An 18,520-nucleotide genomic window follows, 5' to 3' on the forward strand; every position below is an offset into this window, starting at 1 on the left:
AACTCAAATAAATGGTATATATCGATTAGATGAAGTGCATCTTTACGCAAATGTTGTAGAAATTGACAGTTATGAATTGTGGAATCGAAGATTGGGACATTTGAATCGTGTAAGCATGCATTTATTAAAAGAAAAAATGGCTGATGGACTGAACTGGACGAACGTGAATTTAGATCTGTGTATTCCCTGCATAAAAGGTAAACAGTCTCGGCAACATTTTCCTAAAACATCAAGTAGAAGAGCAAAAGATCTACTTGACATTGTGCATTCGGATGTTTGTGGACCAATGAGCATGGCTTCGTGGGGAGGATCACGATATCTTCTCACTTTTATGGATGATCTGTCAAGAAAATCTTTTGGTTATATGCTAAAATAAACAACAGAACTCGGTGACACATTCGTCGAATTCAAAGCACGAGTAGTAAATGAATCTGGTCGAAAAATCAAAAGACTTCGAACAGACAATGGAAAAGAGTTCGTCAATCGGCGCATGAAGTTATTTTTAAAGACGAATGGAATTCAACATGAAACAACAACTCCTTACACCCCAGAACAGAATGGTGTTGCAGAACACTAAAATCGGACAATCATTGAAAAAGCAAGATCAATGTTAATAGATGCAAGTCTAAGTAGACAATTTTGAGCTGAAGCTGCAAACACAGCAATTTATTTGAAGAATCGATCTCCAACAAAAGCTGTTAAGAATGTCACTCCTGAAGAATTATGGAGTGGTCGTCGGATAAATCTGAGCCATTTACAAATCTTTGGATGTCGAGCATTTGTACATATACCAAAAGAAAAAAGGGAGAAATTAGAAGACAAATCTAAGACACTTATCTTTGTTGGATATTGTGAAGATTCTAAAGCATATCGACTGATTGATCCAAATTCACCAAAGACAATTGTGAAAGCCCATGATGTACAATTCATCGAAAACTCAAAGTGCACTTGTGGAAACAGTATTCCAAACAGTAACCCAATTGACGATAATCGTATAGAGAGTCGTCAACTAGCACCAGCACCTAACATCATTGAAGAGGCAACTGAACTGATACAACCTGCTGAAGTTGACAGAAATGCAGTTTATCTTGAATTAGCAGAAAGTGACACCGAGAAAACAGTAAATAGCAACATATATAGTTACACAGAAGTTGCACAGCCAGAAATGTAAACCAGAAATTAGAAAATCATCACATGAAAGAAAACCAAATACTAAATATTTTAGTGATGATTTTGCTTGTCTTGCTTATATTTCTGAACCAAATTCGTATGAAGAAGCAATGAATTGTGATGACTGTGAAAAATGGAAGGAAGCCATAGATAGTGAATATAAATCTTTACTTGAAAATGAAACATGGATTTTGACTGATTTACCACCAGGCAGGAAGGTAATTAATTCGAAATGGGTGTTTGAGGTGAAAGAAACGTCAAATGGTGAAATTGAACGTTATAAGGTTCGTTTTGTATCGAAAGGTTATTCCCAAATACCAGGAATAGACTTTGATGAAACATTCTCGCCTATTGTTCATCATTCGTCACTTCGCATCCTGTTAGCTTTATCAGCTGAATTTGATCTTGATATTGAAAATATGGATGTTCAAACTGCATTCCTATATGGTGATCTCGATGAAGAAGTTTACATTCGTCAACCTGAAGGCTACGTGAAGAAGGGGGAGAAGATGAAGGTTTACAAGCTGAAGAAGGCAATTTATGGTCTAAAACAGACGTCACGTGTTTGGAATTACATAAAATGAACCTAAAGAAGTCGGAATATGATTCTTACATTTACTTCAGAACTGAGAAATAAAATATACTCATTATAGCTGTTTATGTAGACTACTTGATCATTTTCTCTAATAGAAATAATAGGTGGAAGAAAGAATTGAAGAAAGGATTAATGAATCAGTTTAAGATGAGAGATCTTGGTGAACTTAGTTGGTGACTTGGCATGAGAATAAAACGAAACAGGAAACAAGGGGCGATTAGTATTGAGAAAAGCAAATACGCAGCGAACATACTCAAGAATTTTGGTTTGGAACATTGTAATCTGGTTGCATATCCATTTGAACCTGGTTCAAAGATTCAAAAATGTGGAAAAAAATGGACAGATGAGGAAAACTATGTGTTACATCGCATTCCTTATCAGCAAGCCATAGGATCACTACTGTATTTAACTCAAAGCACAAGACCGAACTTTGCATATGCTGTGGGGGTTTTAAGCAGATTCAATTCTAATTATCGGGAAGTCCACTGGGAAGCGGTCAAACGAATTATGGAATACATTAAAGGCACGGTCAATGTAGGACTAACTTTTCGAAAAAGTGGAACAACTGAAATTGAAGGTTTCTGTGATGCTGATTATGCATCAGACCTCCACTCGCGACTATCAACGACCGACTATATCTTCAAATTAGCTGGGACAGCAGTTTCCTGGACTTCAAAACGACAACAAACCGTCGCTCTATCAACTACAGAAGCTGAGTATACGGCTCTATCAGCAGCAGCGCAAGAAGCGGTATACCTTCAAGCATTGCTTCGTGAATTGTGTGTTACGCATAGCGAAAAGCCAGTAACGTATGCTGTGATAATAGAGGTGCCATTGCACTGAGTCACAGTGGTGTGCATCACGCTCGAACAAAACACATTGACGTGAGGCACCACTATATTCGTGATTTAATTAAAACATAAAAATTCAGTGTGAAACCTGTAAATACCGATAAGCAGCAAGCTGATTTTTTGACAAAGGCACTACTAAAGGTGAACATCAGTGGTGCTGTCAAGCCATAGGACTTTTAGAGTTCACGAATTGACTTCTCGAGAACTTGTGGAGGTGTTGGGAACATTCATATTTTACTCTTTGATGTTATATGTATGGGAGTTTATGTTTTCTCCTTGATCTTCGTTATGTATTTCGTTGAATAAATGGTCTCTAAAATGTGTGTCCCTGGCAATATGGTGTATTGCGTATTTCATTAAAGGGTCAACTTTATAATCTCACAGAGAATTAATTAGAATCAATATCTAATACAAATGAAAAAGGTAGGATGACGAAACAAGGAATTGCAGACACAGCCTTTAAGGTCAATAAAGCATTATTAGTTCAAACTAGTTCTTGTAATGTTGGAATCATAAGAACCGTATTTTAAAAGAACTCAGTACAAATTTAGAAAAAGGGAAGACAATGCTCATTAGAGCAGACAAGGCGAATACAGAAGATGGAAGAATCTTTTGAAGAGAACGATATTATAGAAAAGTACAAAGATTTAAATGAGAGGTTTCAGACTGATATTGGGTAAAAAGATAGCAGCTCGCAATTTCTTTTAACCAGTACGAAAACAAATCGCTTAAGATTATGTATGCTAAATTTCCCCATCGTCGATCTCAAGATTCAGAAAGATGGAAATTCGGTTCATCTGATCGTGAACAATATGTCTTCACAATGCTATACACTAAAGGCTTTTATTGTTAAGAAACTTACATCAGTTTGCATGTTAGATACTCATTTTGGGTTAAAAACAGTTCTGAGCTTGCAAATGCGATCATGGATATACTTATACCAAATAATGTGACATCACAATCCTTGGATGTAAAAAACCTCTTCAGTAATGTTACAATAAAAGAAGCTTTTGAAATTATTAGATGTAACCTGGTATCCTATAACAAGTTCAGTACTGTAGAGTGTACAGAACTACCTAAATTTCTAGTTTTTGTTTTAGTTTACAATTTTTTTTTACTTTCAGTGACAAAATATGTTATCAGAATATAGGCTTGGGGTGGATAATAACTATCTGAGACTTAAGCAGATATTTTGTGAACGATTTAGAAAGTAAATTTTTTGCGAAGTTTCCACAACTAAAAGAAACAAGATTTATTATAAAGGGTATATTGATGAAATTTTATTACTGATAGAGGGTGGCACCAGTGAGGTTAACGCATCTGCTTGAGCAATAGGCAGCATGCAGTCAAAAATAACTTTTACTGCAGAAGTTGAAAAAGAGAACTCCATTAACTACCCTGTCCTTAGTATTAAGACATGCAGGGTAGCCGCACAATCTGAGGCGCATTGTCATGTTCCATGCAGGTCCCCCCATTGGAAGTTTGAGTCCTCCCTCTGGCATGGGTGTGTATGTTGTCCATATCGTAAGTTAGTTTAAGTTAGATTAAGTAGTCTTTAGGCTTAGGGACCGATCACCTCAGCAATTTGGTCCCATAAGACCTTAAAACAAATGTCCAAAAATTTCCTTACTATTAAGGAAGTTGTCAATAAACATACGTTTTTCGTTTTAAGAAAACCTACATGTACAGATAGTATCATCAATGCCCATTCCTGCTGTCCTCCACGATATAAAGAAGCATTTTCCCCCTCAATAATTTATTGGCTCCTTCGTCTACCTTTGACCTAAATAAAATACGTAAAGAATCATCATTTTTAAGCAAATTGCAATAGCTAATGCATTTTCTGTAAATAATGTCACGAACCCTTACAGTAGACTAAAGAAACGTGTAATAAACAGTAGGCACACGCACACTCACCCAGAAAATAGAACCAATAAAGAACAGACGAAAGCCATTCCTACGAAACTGCATGGCAAAATGTCCCAGCAAATAGAAAAATGTGTCAGAAATCTAATATTAGCTCTGGCTTTCAAGTTAATAACACCCTAAAACTGTGCATAAAACATAAACTAAAAAGGGTGTATGACAAATTTGATGGATCTAGAGAATACAGGATTGATTAAAATAATGGTGATAACTGTGATGAATGTTATATTGGAAAAACTCTTTTAATGAAAGGACCTCTCTTTTAACGTAAGGTTTATGGAGAATTCACAGCCACGTAATGAAACCGCTTTGGGACTGTGTTTGTCAGAAACTGGCCATTCCATAGCAAGCATTGAGAATAAGCGGAGTAGCCTCCACAGGGTGCATGAAGGCTAAACTGTCAACTTGTTAGAAGTGCTTGAAATTTGTAAATAAAAAAAACAAGAACCAACAAAAGTGCTCAATGGGCAGAACGATTTTGTACCCAGTGCTTACTTTGCTTAGTTTGACAATGTTCTACTTTAATCACTGAATGCCTCTCTTCTACATATCTTGCCTATGTCTTTTCCTAGGATAGAGTGCTTTGCATATTTACTTTGTTTTATTAAAGCCTCGTGTTTTCGTGTACCTTTTCTGTTTATGTAATACATTTCATTAACCAGATAACCTTTTTAATGAACTGGTATGGTGTTTTATCATTCTTTTCATGGAACAGCGTGTCACAGAGCATGAGAGTCCTTATGAAAGTCGTGTTCCTCAAAGCACTTCCTGTCTATGCAGCGAGATGGCGGTAACATAACCAGAGGGCGCTGATTGTTTACTACAGTCTGTTTTCATTCATTTGGCTTCTTTCGCTATTTGTTTAATCACTTTTAGAGTATACTTTGTACTCTGTAAGCTTGTTCTTACATTATGTCATTATATTTTCATCTAAAGTTCGCCACAAGAGCGTATCAGAATTGTTGCCACTTAACTATTTCCGTTTTAACAAATTAACTTTTGTCATGTTTTAATTCATTTTTTAAAACTGGGGACTATATTGATTGTATTTTCCTCTTCATCTTATATTGTACAATTAAATCATTGAAGAATATGTTTCTGCCTATGTTAGTGACATCTGGCGATCCTGCTACACAAATATTTTATGGCTTTTGTATAGCAGTTTGTTTTGATTAGTAGTGCTCTTAAGAAGATGACTCTAGTATATAGTATATTTTATATATGTTTGATGATTGTGGCGCTGATTTTGGCACTAGGGCTCCATTATATTAAACATGCTCTAAAATAGGTATGCCTCATCAGATTTCAAGCATATAATTTTCACTTCTCATCACAGCCTTTTTATTGTTTTAAGCTGTAGACAATCCACTAGTTGTATTTGTGTTTTTACCATGTTTTGCTGCATGACTGAAGATGGACACTGCTGACCAAAACAGGTAGTCTGACGACCTACAAGTTTGTGATCATAGTCATGAAATAAAGAAATTGATTCTATCTCCAGATTTATCACTTAATAATTGTTCCCAAAACATGTAATTATTCTTTTGTGAGATTATCTGTGTCTAGCTTTAAGGGTCTGCCAATAGGGATTTTTAAATTTTTCTTATTACTATGTGAAGCTTTTTTGGCAAATACATTATATATAATAACATAATTTGTGAAAAAATCTTAGGATTAGCATTAATATTGTCTGTGACAATATGAACAACACAGCTCTCAACGTTCTTCCTTGGGGTACATTTGAAGTTACTTCTAATTCTGTCGATGACTCTACACCCAAGTGCTCTGTGTTCTCTATTGTGGAATCCTAAGCCAACTCATAAATTTTGTTTGATACTCCATGTAATTTTTCTTTGGTTAATAAACGTTGTGTTGTATCAAGTTAAGTGCTTTTTGGAGATAATTCTGTATTCATCTGGTTGCCTTGATCCACAGTGGTAGGATGCCATGTGAGGACAGTGTAAGGGGCAAGTTGGGTTTCTAATGATCGATTTTTTATGCATCCATGTTGGTTGGCATGGTAAAGGTCATTCTGCTTGAGATACCTCATTATGTTTGAGATCAGAATATGTTCTAGGATTCTAAATGGAAGAATTTTCTTCAATGTTCATCTCGCATGTTATACTACCACTTCTGCTCATTTACTGCTTCTTTAAGCACATCCTTCTGTAAATAACATTTTACATGTCATATGATGGTTTAAACGATGCCCAATTTGCATTCAAATCATGAACTGTTGTTTTCCAAACACAGCTTGCGATCAACTTGAAAATGACATCTCTTCTATTTGGCATCAATCTGAATAACCTGACAACACGAACACGGTCCTTAGTTTATGAGATGCTAGTAATACAAAAACGATAACAGAGTTCATTGTGTATTATTTTGTCAGATAACTGCATGTCAAATATTACCATCTGCTATGCAAATGAAGTGGCACTAACTACAGAGGTTCTATATGTTACAACTTGTTGAGTAATCAGTAAACTGTATTCTTACTTCCACTGTTTCGAAATACACTGACCATTAGTTATTTGAATAAATTAGTAAAGCACTCTAATACATGTGTATTTCAAATAGTTTGGTGCCATCATGCAAGTGTGACTAATGAAAATCCATTTCATTTCACAGCAGGATTCCTTTGGTTGTCATCTACAGCAGCCACACAGCACAGTTTTACATCAACGATATTCTATGCCACGTTTTGTTGCCCTTCATGGCAAGCCATCCTTGGCTTACATTTTAGCTAGATAATGCCCGCCCACACACAGCGAGAGTTTTGTTGCTTGTCTTCATGCTCACCAAACCCTATCCTGGCAAGCAAGGTACCTGGATCTCCCCCCTATTGAGAGCGTTTGTAGCATTATGGGCAGGGCCCCACAACCGTCTAGGGATTTTGATGATCTAACGCTTCAAGTTGAACAATTTGGCACAATATCAGTCAAGAGGACATCCAACTACTCTACCAATCAATACCAAGATGAATAGTTGCTTGCATTAGGGCCAGAGGCAGATCAATGCGCTATTGACTTCCTCAATTTGTGAAGCGCTTGCTCTTCAGTAAATCATTCAATTTTTCTGAAATTGTAATCATTTGTTGGTCTGTACATGTACGCCATATCTACCGATTTCTGTTCCATTCGGATAATTTCTTAGTAGCGCGTCGGTTTGTTCAACGTCTTTAAAGGTTGACTGCATGATAGTGAAAAAACGTGAATTCATATGAACAATGAAGCAAATACAGCTACACGATATGACACAAATATCCTCAATTCAGTAGTGTCTTCGCATCATGGGCAGAGGAGGAGGCAACTATCGATCAAGTTTCCATGTATCTGTCACTGTCAAAACCAGGTGAAGGACGACAGTCATTTCTGGAGTGGTGGAAATCAAGAACTTTTACCATCGCAAGTGGCATAAGAAGTTTTCTGTACATTCACTTCTGTACATTCACTTCTAGTGCCTCTAGCGAGAGGGTATTTAGTAGAAATGGACATGTCATTACCTACAAACATAACGAAATAACTATGGAAAATGTGAATTATCTGTTTCCTGTGCACCAGAATACCATTGCAAGTTTCAGATACATTTCCATAACATACTATTTTCACTGTTACAAATCTCTAACTTTTTAATTGTGTGTTATAAGAATAAATACATCCTGAATGTCGTTATAAAGAAGAAGACTATTTCATTATGAAACAAAAAAAGCTTTCAAAAATGTTGTATGTGATGTGTTCCTTCATTAATTTAGATTCTAATTTTAACGAATATATCACAAGTCAACAGATAATTTAGTGGATCTGTCATACAACTTTGATGTCATGCAGATATTCTTGCAGATACCTAAGAGTAGTGGTCCCTAAACTTTTTCGACTTCCACCAAAACCTGATATGTGCGAATCACCACCGCATAAAAAAACTTACTTACTGTAACATACAAGTAATTGAATTACAAACAAATGATTTAATACCTCTAATATTTTTATAAGCTTTGTGTTTAAGTTGTATTACATCAAAAGGGGTGATGAAGGCCTTTGGACAATGGGTAGATCTAGTATGCAATATTAAAGTGTATTATACTTTTCCATTAATCTTCAAGTTTTCATTATGAAATTAACTGCATAAATCGTCTCTTGGGATTCGGGAGAAGTATCCGCTTATTTTAGATGATGCACAACTTTAGTTAGGAACCACAGAAGTTAAATTCAGCCTCAGATTGCTTTCAGCAAGAAGCTGTTTCCGTATTTATTTTTTATATAAATGTAAGACAAAAAGCCTTTTTACACAAATATGTTGATGAGACAGGAAATAAAAACTGATACTGCTTTATTTACTAGCATTGTGAATTACGCACTCAAGCTTAACAAGATACTTATACATGACAAAGGTTTAAACTGTTTCTGAAACTTAAAGTCCCTAGAAGTTTGCAGAAACTGCTCATTTTAATTTACAATCGATATGGATTCGAAAATTAAGCTCACTTCCAAGAGATTGCGAATCAAATTTATTAATTATTAACATTTTCGTCTGAAGGAAGATGAATTTCTACTCGGATATTGTGAGGGGTATTGAAGGTCTCAATTTGATTGGAGTTTAAACAGTTTTCCTAAAGTTTAAGATTTTTAATGAATAACTTGATGTGGTCTTACACAGCGCAAGGGTTTGTGTTTGGTCCCTGAAGCAAAGAATTTAAACTGTTGATCTTTAAGAAAATGTGTGACAAATAAGCAATAGTGTGAAGCCAGACTTTGCCTTGGGGAAGGTGTAGATGATGAGAAAAAAATAAATTTCATACAATATGAAAACAATTCTCCCATGAGGTAACCATCTAACTTCTGTGTGCAGTAATAAAAACTTAGAAATATTTGCCATTTTCTTATACCAGACTGAATTAATCACCAACAATATATTGTCTAACATTATCTAGAACAGTTTGACAATGCTCAGGTAGTTCATCGCTTCCAAGCCTGCAGAAATCTTTTTGTTCAGCATTAAGGATGTCATCATGTCAGGTTTGATGTGCATTTCCGACGGGAAAGGTATTTTCTTGGAGTTGTTCGATAACAAACAGGAAAAAGCGTTCGACGACGTCAAATGGTGTAAGATGTTAGAAATTCTGAGAAAAATAGGGATAAGATGTAGGGAAAGATGGGTAATATACAATATGTACCAGAGCCCATGGGGACAATAAGATTGGAAAACCAAGTATGAGGTGCTCTGATTAAAAAAAGGTGTATGACATGGATGTAGTGTTTCACCACTACTGTTCAATCTATACTTCGAAGAAGCAATGACGGAAATAAAAGAAATGTTCAAGACTGTAATTAAAATTCAAGGCAGAAGGATATCAATGATACAATTTACTGATGACATTGCTATCCAGGAGTGAAAGTCAAGAAGAATTACAAGATATGCTGAATGGAATGAACAATCTAATGAGTACAGAATATGGATTGTGAGTAGATTGAAGAAAGACGAAAGTAATGAGAAGTAGTGGGAATGAGAACAATGAGAAACTAAACATTGGGGTTGCTGATCACGAAGTAGATGAAATTAAGGAATTCTGCTACCTAGCCAGCAAAATAACCTGTAAGAGATGGAGCAGGGAGGACATAAAAAAGCAGACTAGCACCAGCAAAAAGGGCATTCATGACCAAGATAAGTTTACTAGTGTTACACATAGGCCTTAATTTAAAGAAGAAATTTCTGAGAATACAAGTTTGGATCACAGTATTGTGTGGTAGTGAAACATGGTCTGTGGGAAAACCGGAAAAGAAGAGAATCGAAGCATTTTAAATGTGGTGCTACAGAAGATTTTGATACCACGTGGCTGATAAGGCAAGGAACGATGAGGTTCTCCAGATAATCGGACAGGAAAGAGAAGGGATAGGATGGTAAGACATCTGTTAAGACATCATGGAACAACTTCTATACTACTAGCGGGAGCTGAAGGAGGTAGAAACCCTGGAGCAAGGCAGAAATTGGGGTACATCCAGCAAATAATTGCAAGGGCCACTCTGAGATGAAAAGGTAGGCACAGGAGAGGAATTCGTAGCAGGCTGCATCAAACCAGCCAAAAGTCTGATGATTCAAAAATGAAAGTTAAGGGAGAATGTTATCAATTGCAGTCATGTGTATGATCCAGGTACATCCATCCCCTGACAATAATCTGAGTGTAATTTACCACGTCATAACGACAGTCCGTTGCGCTCCCCCCCCCCTCCTAGATGTAAGACTTTCTATTACTGGCGTTTCACACAGCTCAGATTTATAGTTAGCTTAGTTGCCCAGCTCTTGGAAAATTTCGTTGATGATGATAATTACTCCTCATAAAGGGTTACTGTTAAAAATTTTAGTCACACCAAGGCATGCATACAAGAACAACAACAAAACCGAGGTTACTTACAGAATAATACGCCCATACATAAAGTGTGTGGTTGTTGCTGTCTCTGTACAGGGGTTTCGTCATATTAAAATTTGCTGCCCTAGTGTGTAGAGACCTACATAAGCAATACAACTAGGTGAATGAATGTTATGTGCTGGAGATGGATTTCCTACAGTGGAATATGGGAGTAGTCCATATGACTAAGAGACCAGAAACTGTACATTTCTGAAACTGGGGGGGGGGGGGGGTGTTTAAATGCAAAATCGTGTAGTCTGAAAACATGCAGACTATGGGGGCAGCTACATGGTAGGACTGGCATGGAAGGGGGACCTCAAAGTGTGGTATTTGTTCCTGTCATGTCCCACAACACACAGTAATTGTTTAAACACTTAAAGTCTCATATTTGTCGTAATCTACATGTGTCTTTTATGGTTATCTTCATAATCAATTGTATTTGATTAGTTGGGTGGCTTTGAAAAGTAGATTAAGGCGTTGCTTGCCTCGTTTCCTACTTATTTACAGACTGATCTGTAGTTAAGCCTCAGGTCTAGGTTAGGTTTTGATCTAGCAGTCTGAGCCACAAAATTAATAACACCAATCTTCAGTAGTCCTTTTTTTTCCTTAAGTATGCCACAGATTACAATGCTATATTTTTTTCGTCATAAGAACAAACCAGATGTACACAAACACGATGATTGATCAGTAGCCATACACTAATTTTGTATTAAATATCTTGTTACTAAATTATGGTAAATGAAACTTTAAGATATTCTAATGTATTAACAGCCATCAGAGTTTATTTCTGGATTATTCTTTGGCTATGTAGATTTATTTCAAAAATTGTGTACAGTTCCAGTACCTGTATTGACGTTCTTAGATTGGTGTGTTGTTGATAGGTATGCCTGACACTGCTTCCTGCTCTGTAGTGAAACATGCACAAAGTGGCAAGAAATAGATTGTTCTCTAAGCTTTTGGCAAGTTTACAGAAAAAAATCGCCGTCAAAGTTTTCCAAAGACTTTATTTACTAAATTTAAGGCATTTTTGTAGCAATGCACAAAGCTTCTTCCATGACACTACTGAACAGCATATCATAAAAGAAGACGTGGAAATATGGCACTTGTGTGGCTTCACGGATCCTATTGTTGATCAACTCATAATCAACCAGTGGCTTCAATATTCAACTATACAGTGAAATCTTTGGAATACGCTTTTGAGTCACACACAGCTCATACAGAAAAGAGTACCCTTTGCTTAAGTTCAGATGTTTCATTACTCTTGTTTCTAATTACAATACTATGCTACCTAAAATGGGAGCATGTTATGCTTTCTGTCTGCTCCAATAAGTAGCGAGAGGTAACGCTAAATATGGTTTAATTCTGTTTAAAAATTAACTGAGATTCGAAACTAAATTGTTTCTCTTCTTGTCTCTTTTTACATCGTAACTGCAATTGCTCACATCACTGCAGGTTAGTTGGCCCAACTGGGTGGCTTGTGCTGGCCAAGTTAAATGAGCCAGTAAAGCTGTTGTCCTGTATTATCGCTCAGTCGATAAAGTGCAATGGTGACTCGTATAGGGCTCCCCACTACACTCACACCAGCATGCTGTGGGACACACAAGGCCAGTCTGTTGTGGGCTCTTTGGAGAGCGCTATCGACTGCAGGTGTAAACCTATCTCCAGCAGATATCTGAGTGTCTTTACAGCATCATGACTTGACAAAGACGACCTGCAGTGGGAGCCCACACAGCTGCATGCCACTGTATCAGTCCATCTGTTGTGACAGCAGGTGGGGAAGGTCGATGGTGCGAGGAATGTAGGGTTGTATGCACCCTCTACTGGTGGTGGACTGGGGCTGCTGGGATGGCTGCATGCACAATGTTGTAGACTTACTATACTGGCAGGTGTGGGTTGCTCTGTGCTCCACTGTGCCAGGGACCACTACAGGTGGACACACCCATGAATGAAGATTTTTCCTCCTACCCTGCAGGCACTCCTGTTATTTCATTGTTTTTAACTTTCTCATAGCTTTCGTAATGTCAATGATGATCGGTTTTTCGTAAAGAAATTTCTTTCAGTGGTGAAATTCGTATCGTTTTTTGGGGTTGCCATTTTTTCGTAAAAAAACTTTGTCCGATCGGTTTTCAGTGGTGAAATTCATATCGTTAAAACTTTAGCTTTCGAGTGTAGTGTTCATATCGTAATTGTCTGTATTATTCTCTATCACATTTGTAGTTCAAATTTTTCTGATGTGGAACTTTTTGATCTTTTTTCGTACATTTTCTCATATTTTACCACTTCAAACAATTTTCGATGATCATGTGGCTGGTTGTTAAACTCTGTTGTTAAAGCCTTTATCATTCTTTTTTTTCGTATAGAATCTGCTATAATGGTGACTGTCTTGATCCTGACCTTCACCTTTGGAGGGGGTGAGAGGGGGTGATATTGGTCTTGGGACTAGTATGGAAGACGTCTCAATCAAAGTGCGCCATCTCTACCTCTGTTTCAATACTAATGTTCTAATGGGTTTCATTACTGTTGATGATATTAACTGCAGCGAACAGAAAGATGAAGGTAGCTCAGCAAAGATGGGCATTATTCAGATAAATTTCTGTCTGTATAATGATTCGAATAAGTACATAATGCAAGCAGATTTATTTGTGAGTAAATCATTTTTAACTTAAATAATGAATAAGGTCGAATGCCGCTGAATTTTCTTTGTTTAATTCCTGTATTCCTATGAATAGTGTTTGATCCCTTGTCTCACTGTAGTTTCTATTTGATAAATAACTTATTGGTGGATTGAACATAAATGTCCCTTGGTGGCTCAGTGCGTGAAAAAGCGGAAGGTGGTGTATTCAATCTCCCACTGGTTCTATGACTTCTTCTGTTACTTACCGGTTCTTTCACTTCTAAACCGAGAAAATTGCCAACTCAAGCTGGACCATGTTATGGAGTGCATTTTGAACATTAGGTTTTCTTTTAGCTGGCTTTATAAGTCAGTTCAGAGGTGGGAGGAAGCAAAGACACCAACAATCTCTAGTGATACACTTTAGAGTTCAAACCATTCTTCAGGTTGAGCACAGCTTTACTCACTTTACAGTGTATCAAATGCTACACAGAAAAACTTTATAGGCGGAAAACCTTAGCGGTTACATCGCTGATGCAGCCAAATTCAACTAATTCTGCACTAGTAGTAGCCCCTCCCCCTTCCTCCACGAGTGGAAGTGTTCTATATAAGTAGCTAAGATGACAATACAGCCAACAGAAACTATTAATCTCCAGCAGCTTCCTGTGTCACGCCCAGATTGCTAACACTATCAGATGTGGGTGTCTCATTGTTATAATTAAACAATAGTTTTGTGTTTGTAGTGGTACCAAATGAGTAAGCAAACGTTTTGTAGGGCTGCTGGATATCCACAGTCATCTGAATGTGTTACAGAATTACCTTTGAATAAGATTTCCATTATAATATGGAATAGTTTTTCTATCCAACACACATCTAAGCACTTACATGAAGTACTGAGATTCAAAAATTTCAGAAGAGATGCTGGGTATGAGTAGATAAAAGAGGCCATAATATTGCAGCACACTGACAACTTTTTTATTGAGAAAATGTCAACAGACGATTGGATGTTAGTTTTCGTCTTTCTGCACTAACTTTAATTACTGCAGCAATGTATTACCCAAGATTTAAAAACAAATAATTCACTTATTTTGGTGTCCATTACCAGGGGATGCTTACAACAAACAGCAGACATACAATAGCCAAAAACGTCGAAGTATCTGGTACACGAATTTGAAGTGATGTTATGACACAAAAAGAAAATCTTACCTTGAATGTAATTTGGGAAGTGAAGCTAACTTGGAATCATGACGAATTTTCCAAAAAATATAGCAGAAATTATGCTTTCTCAGTTTTTGCTGAAGACACTAGTGAGTTGAAAGTCGCATATCGTTATCATGAAATAAAGGTGAATTCAGGAGATATAATGCATTTCTGCTAAAGCTAGAGAGGGTGCTTGATTCACTTTGTAGGAAGTACCAAAATTAGTTATATATGGTGACTTCAATACAAATTTTGTCTGTGATTGAGCAAGCAAGAAAAAGAATGTTGGTAGATCTCCTAAATTCATATGATCTCATGCACATTGTGTTTTATCCAACTAGGGTGCAGGGGAACATTATCACAGCCATAGACAATATTTTTATTCATTCTTCATTATTAGATGGACATTCTGTTAGCAAAAGTGTGAATGTCCTTTCAGACCATGATGCACAAATTTTAACATAAAAAGGCTTTTTCACTCAAACAAGTGTCACATATAATTACAAACTATGTAGGAAAGTTAATCCAACAGCAATAGAGAGTTTTTTGAATCTAGTCAAGGAACAAGATTGGCAGGATGTTTATAGTGCCAATAACATAGATGATAAGTATAATGTTTTCCTTAACACACATCTCATGCTCTTTGAGAGGTGCTTTCAATTAGAATCTTCCGAATGAGGTAGGCAGCCCACGTGGCTGACTAGTGGGAGAAGGATATCATGTAGAACAAAGCAGGAATTATATAAGAATGTTAGACATAGTCACAATCAAGCTACAGTAGCCCATTACAAACAGTATTATAAGGTGCTTAAAAATGTTATTAGGAAGGCAAAGATTTTGTGGTATGCAAATAGAATAACTAATTCACAGGATAAAATTAAAACTATATGGTCAGTTGTGAAGGAAGTCACTGGTCAGCAGCACAAGGTCGACGATATAAAGTCAGTTTGTAGTAAAAATATTTCTGTTAATGAAAAATCAGATATATGTACAGTATTTAACAATCATTTTCTGAGCATTGCTGGTGAATTAAATAAAAATTTACTTTCTACACGGAATCATATAACTTTCTTTGTAAATGTCTTTCTGAGATTGATGTCTGAAATACTCCTCTGTGATACAGACAAGGGGGAGCATGAGTCAATGATTAAATCACTGAAAACTAACGTCTTTCATGGTTATGATTGATTGCCTAGTAGAATATTAAAGTACTGTACTGCACATGTTAGCCCTGTATTTAGCCATATTTGTAATTTTTCCTTTAGGAATGGTCAGTTTCCTGGACGATTAAAGTACCCAGTAGTAAAGCCACTTTATAAAAGGGAGAAAGGGAGAAAGTAGATAATTTTAGACCTATTCCTATGCCATCAGTGTTTGCTAAAGATATTGTAAAGGCTGTGTATCTAAGGATAACTGATCATTTTATATCACACGATTTGCTATCAAGTGTACAGTTTGGCATTGGAAGTCGTTTAACAACTGAAAATGCTATAATCTCTTTACTCTGTGAGGTGCTGCATGGGTTAAGTAAAAGTTTTCGAACGCCAGGCAGGTTTTTTGACTTAACTAAGGCGTTCAGTTGTGTTGATCATAAAATATTGCTCCAGAAGTTGGACCATTATGGAATACGGGGAGTAGCTCACAATTGGTTCACCTCTTACTTTAGCAACAGACAGCAAAAGGTCGTTATTCACAATGCTGAGAATGGTTGTAATGTGAGGTCTGAATGGGGTATAGTCAAGTGGGGGGGGGGGGGGGGAATGGGGGGGATACCCCAGGGATCAGTGTTGGGGCCACTCCTGTTCCTTACTTATATAAATGATATGCCCTCTGGTATTACGAGTAACACTAACATCTTCCTGTTTGCTGATGATTCTAGCTTGGAAGTAAAGGATGTTGTGTGTAACATCGCCTCAGTTTCAAATAGTGCAGCTCATGACGGAGGTTCATGGCTTGTAGAAATTAAACTAACGCTAAATCACAGTAAGACTCAGTTTCTACAGTTTCTAACATAGAATTCAACAAAACCATACATTTAAATTTCACAGAATGTGCATATGATTAGTGAAACTGAACAGTTCAAATTTCTAGGTGTTCAGATAGATAGTAAATTGTGCATGATCGCCACTCATACTTAAAACTGAAGTACATGATTAACGTGAACATTTTACAATTTTGCATGCGACTTAATTATCTGAGATAAATGACGAAATTTACAGTGCCGATGAGGAGACTTTGACTCAAAATTACTGGAGACAGTGCGCCCCAATGAAGATTTCTCTTCATCAAAGCTCACGTCAGCACATCCCATTTGGCTCCTTTCTTCAAAAATATAGTGCAGAAACATCGACAGTTCATGAGGAATCACAACAACAAAATGCCATGTCTATGCAAAATTAACAGCAAAACAAGACTGGATAAGCATACTTTCGAAAGATGAGTTTACTTCTTCATCTCCTAAGTAGTTTGATGCAATACTCAAGTTAAAAATTATGTTTATATTTGTTAATGGAGCAATTTTTCAAATGTGTGGTGAAATTATTGGCAATAATATTACAATCTAGATTTCCTATATTGATAAGAAAATAATTAATTTATATGCAAAATGCGATGTATCCTGCCAAGTGTTTTAAAGCATTATGAGTACATCACCAAGATCACATTCTAAAACAAGTCTTCTTCATTCAGAATACTGTGACATGATGTGCTGGCTACTCTGTTGCACAACCAACTAGAAATAAAATTCTCGAATTCTCCCACAGTTTCTCCTACAAAATTTTGATCTCTCTTCTCTGCAGTGGAAGTACAAAGGGACAGAGGCATATATGTGACACTGCCAGTCAGTAATAATAGGTGAATTCCATTTTTCACCTTGAAAATGCACCAAGACCAGGTATTATAGAAAAGAATTTTCAGGACGATCTTGATTCAGTCTGGCAGTTAGGGTGTAGGTGGTCTCAGCATTTTTCACATCTGTGAATAGTGAATTCATTGAGGTAACAAATCCTTTTTGAAATGGGAGGGGACTGTTTCTTTTTCCTGTATGAAAATTCGATTAAATTTCCAAAAGTTTCTTGTCTTCTGAGGTTGAAACAATAACCACTTCTGCTTTCTGATATCGAGTTCAGCACATCATAAACGTTGTTTATCAATTCCATGAAGCTTCTTTTGCAGTCTTTATGAAGGATGTGTCACACAGTTTGGGCAGGGTGATGTGAAAACAGCAGTGCGACCATTCGAACATCCTTACATGCATATCTGGTCATGTTCATGTGAACTTCCAACATGTGGTAGGTGATGAAAAGATCATTTCACTTGTACTGTAGAAGATCGTATGTTAAAGTCTTTGTAAACACTGCTCTGTCAGGCAAGGTGATTCTGTCTTCAATAACATGATTTCTTAATATTTTAGAATATGCTGTACATCATAAAAAGCCAATATTTTCATTGTATTGGCCACAGCGTTCGAAAAATACGTCTTAGTTGTAAATACACCAACTCGTTACCACCATTTTGCGTTTTTTCACTCCCACAGTGCATGTAACTGCTACAACACAAACTCCAGTTCAAAGTATTATAATGACTGTCTGCAACAAACTGCTAGTCATTGTCACATCAGAATATTAATATGTTGGCTGCTTCGACTTTGAAAATAAATTTATTGTCACGGTTCCTTGAACGTACTTGTGTAGCCAGGTATGACATCGTCAGATTAGTTGTAGCTCACACGATTCTCAAACTTCATTTAATCAAAGCTTAGGGTA

Source organism: Schistocerca cancellata, chromosome 3, assembly GCF_023864275.1.
Source record: "Schistocerca cancellata isolate TAMUIC-IGC-003103 chromosome 3, iqSchCanc2.1, whole genome shotgun sequence".
Taxonomy (NCBI): Eukaryota; Metazoa; Arthropoda; class Insecta; order Orthoptera; family Acrididae; genus Schistocerca; species Schistocerca cancellata.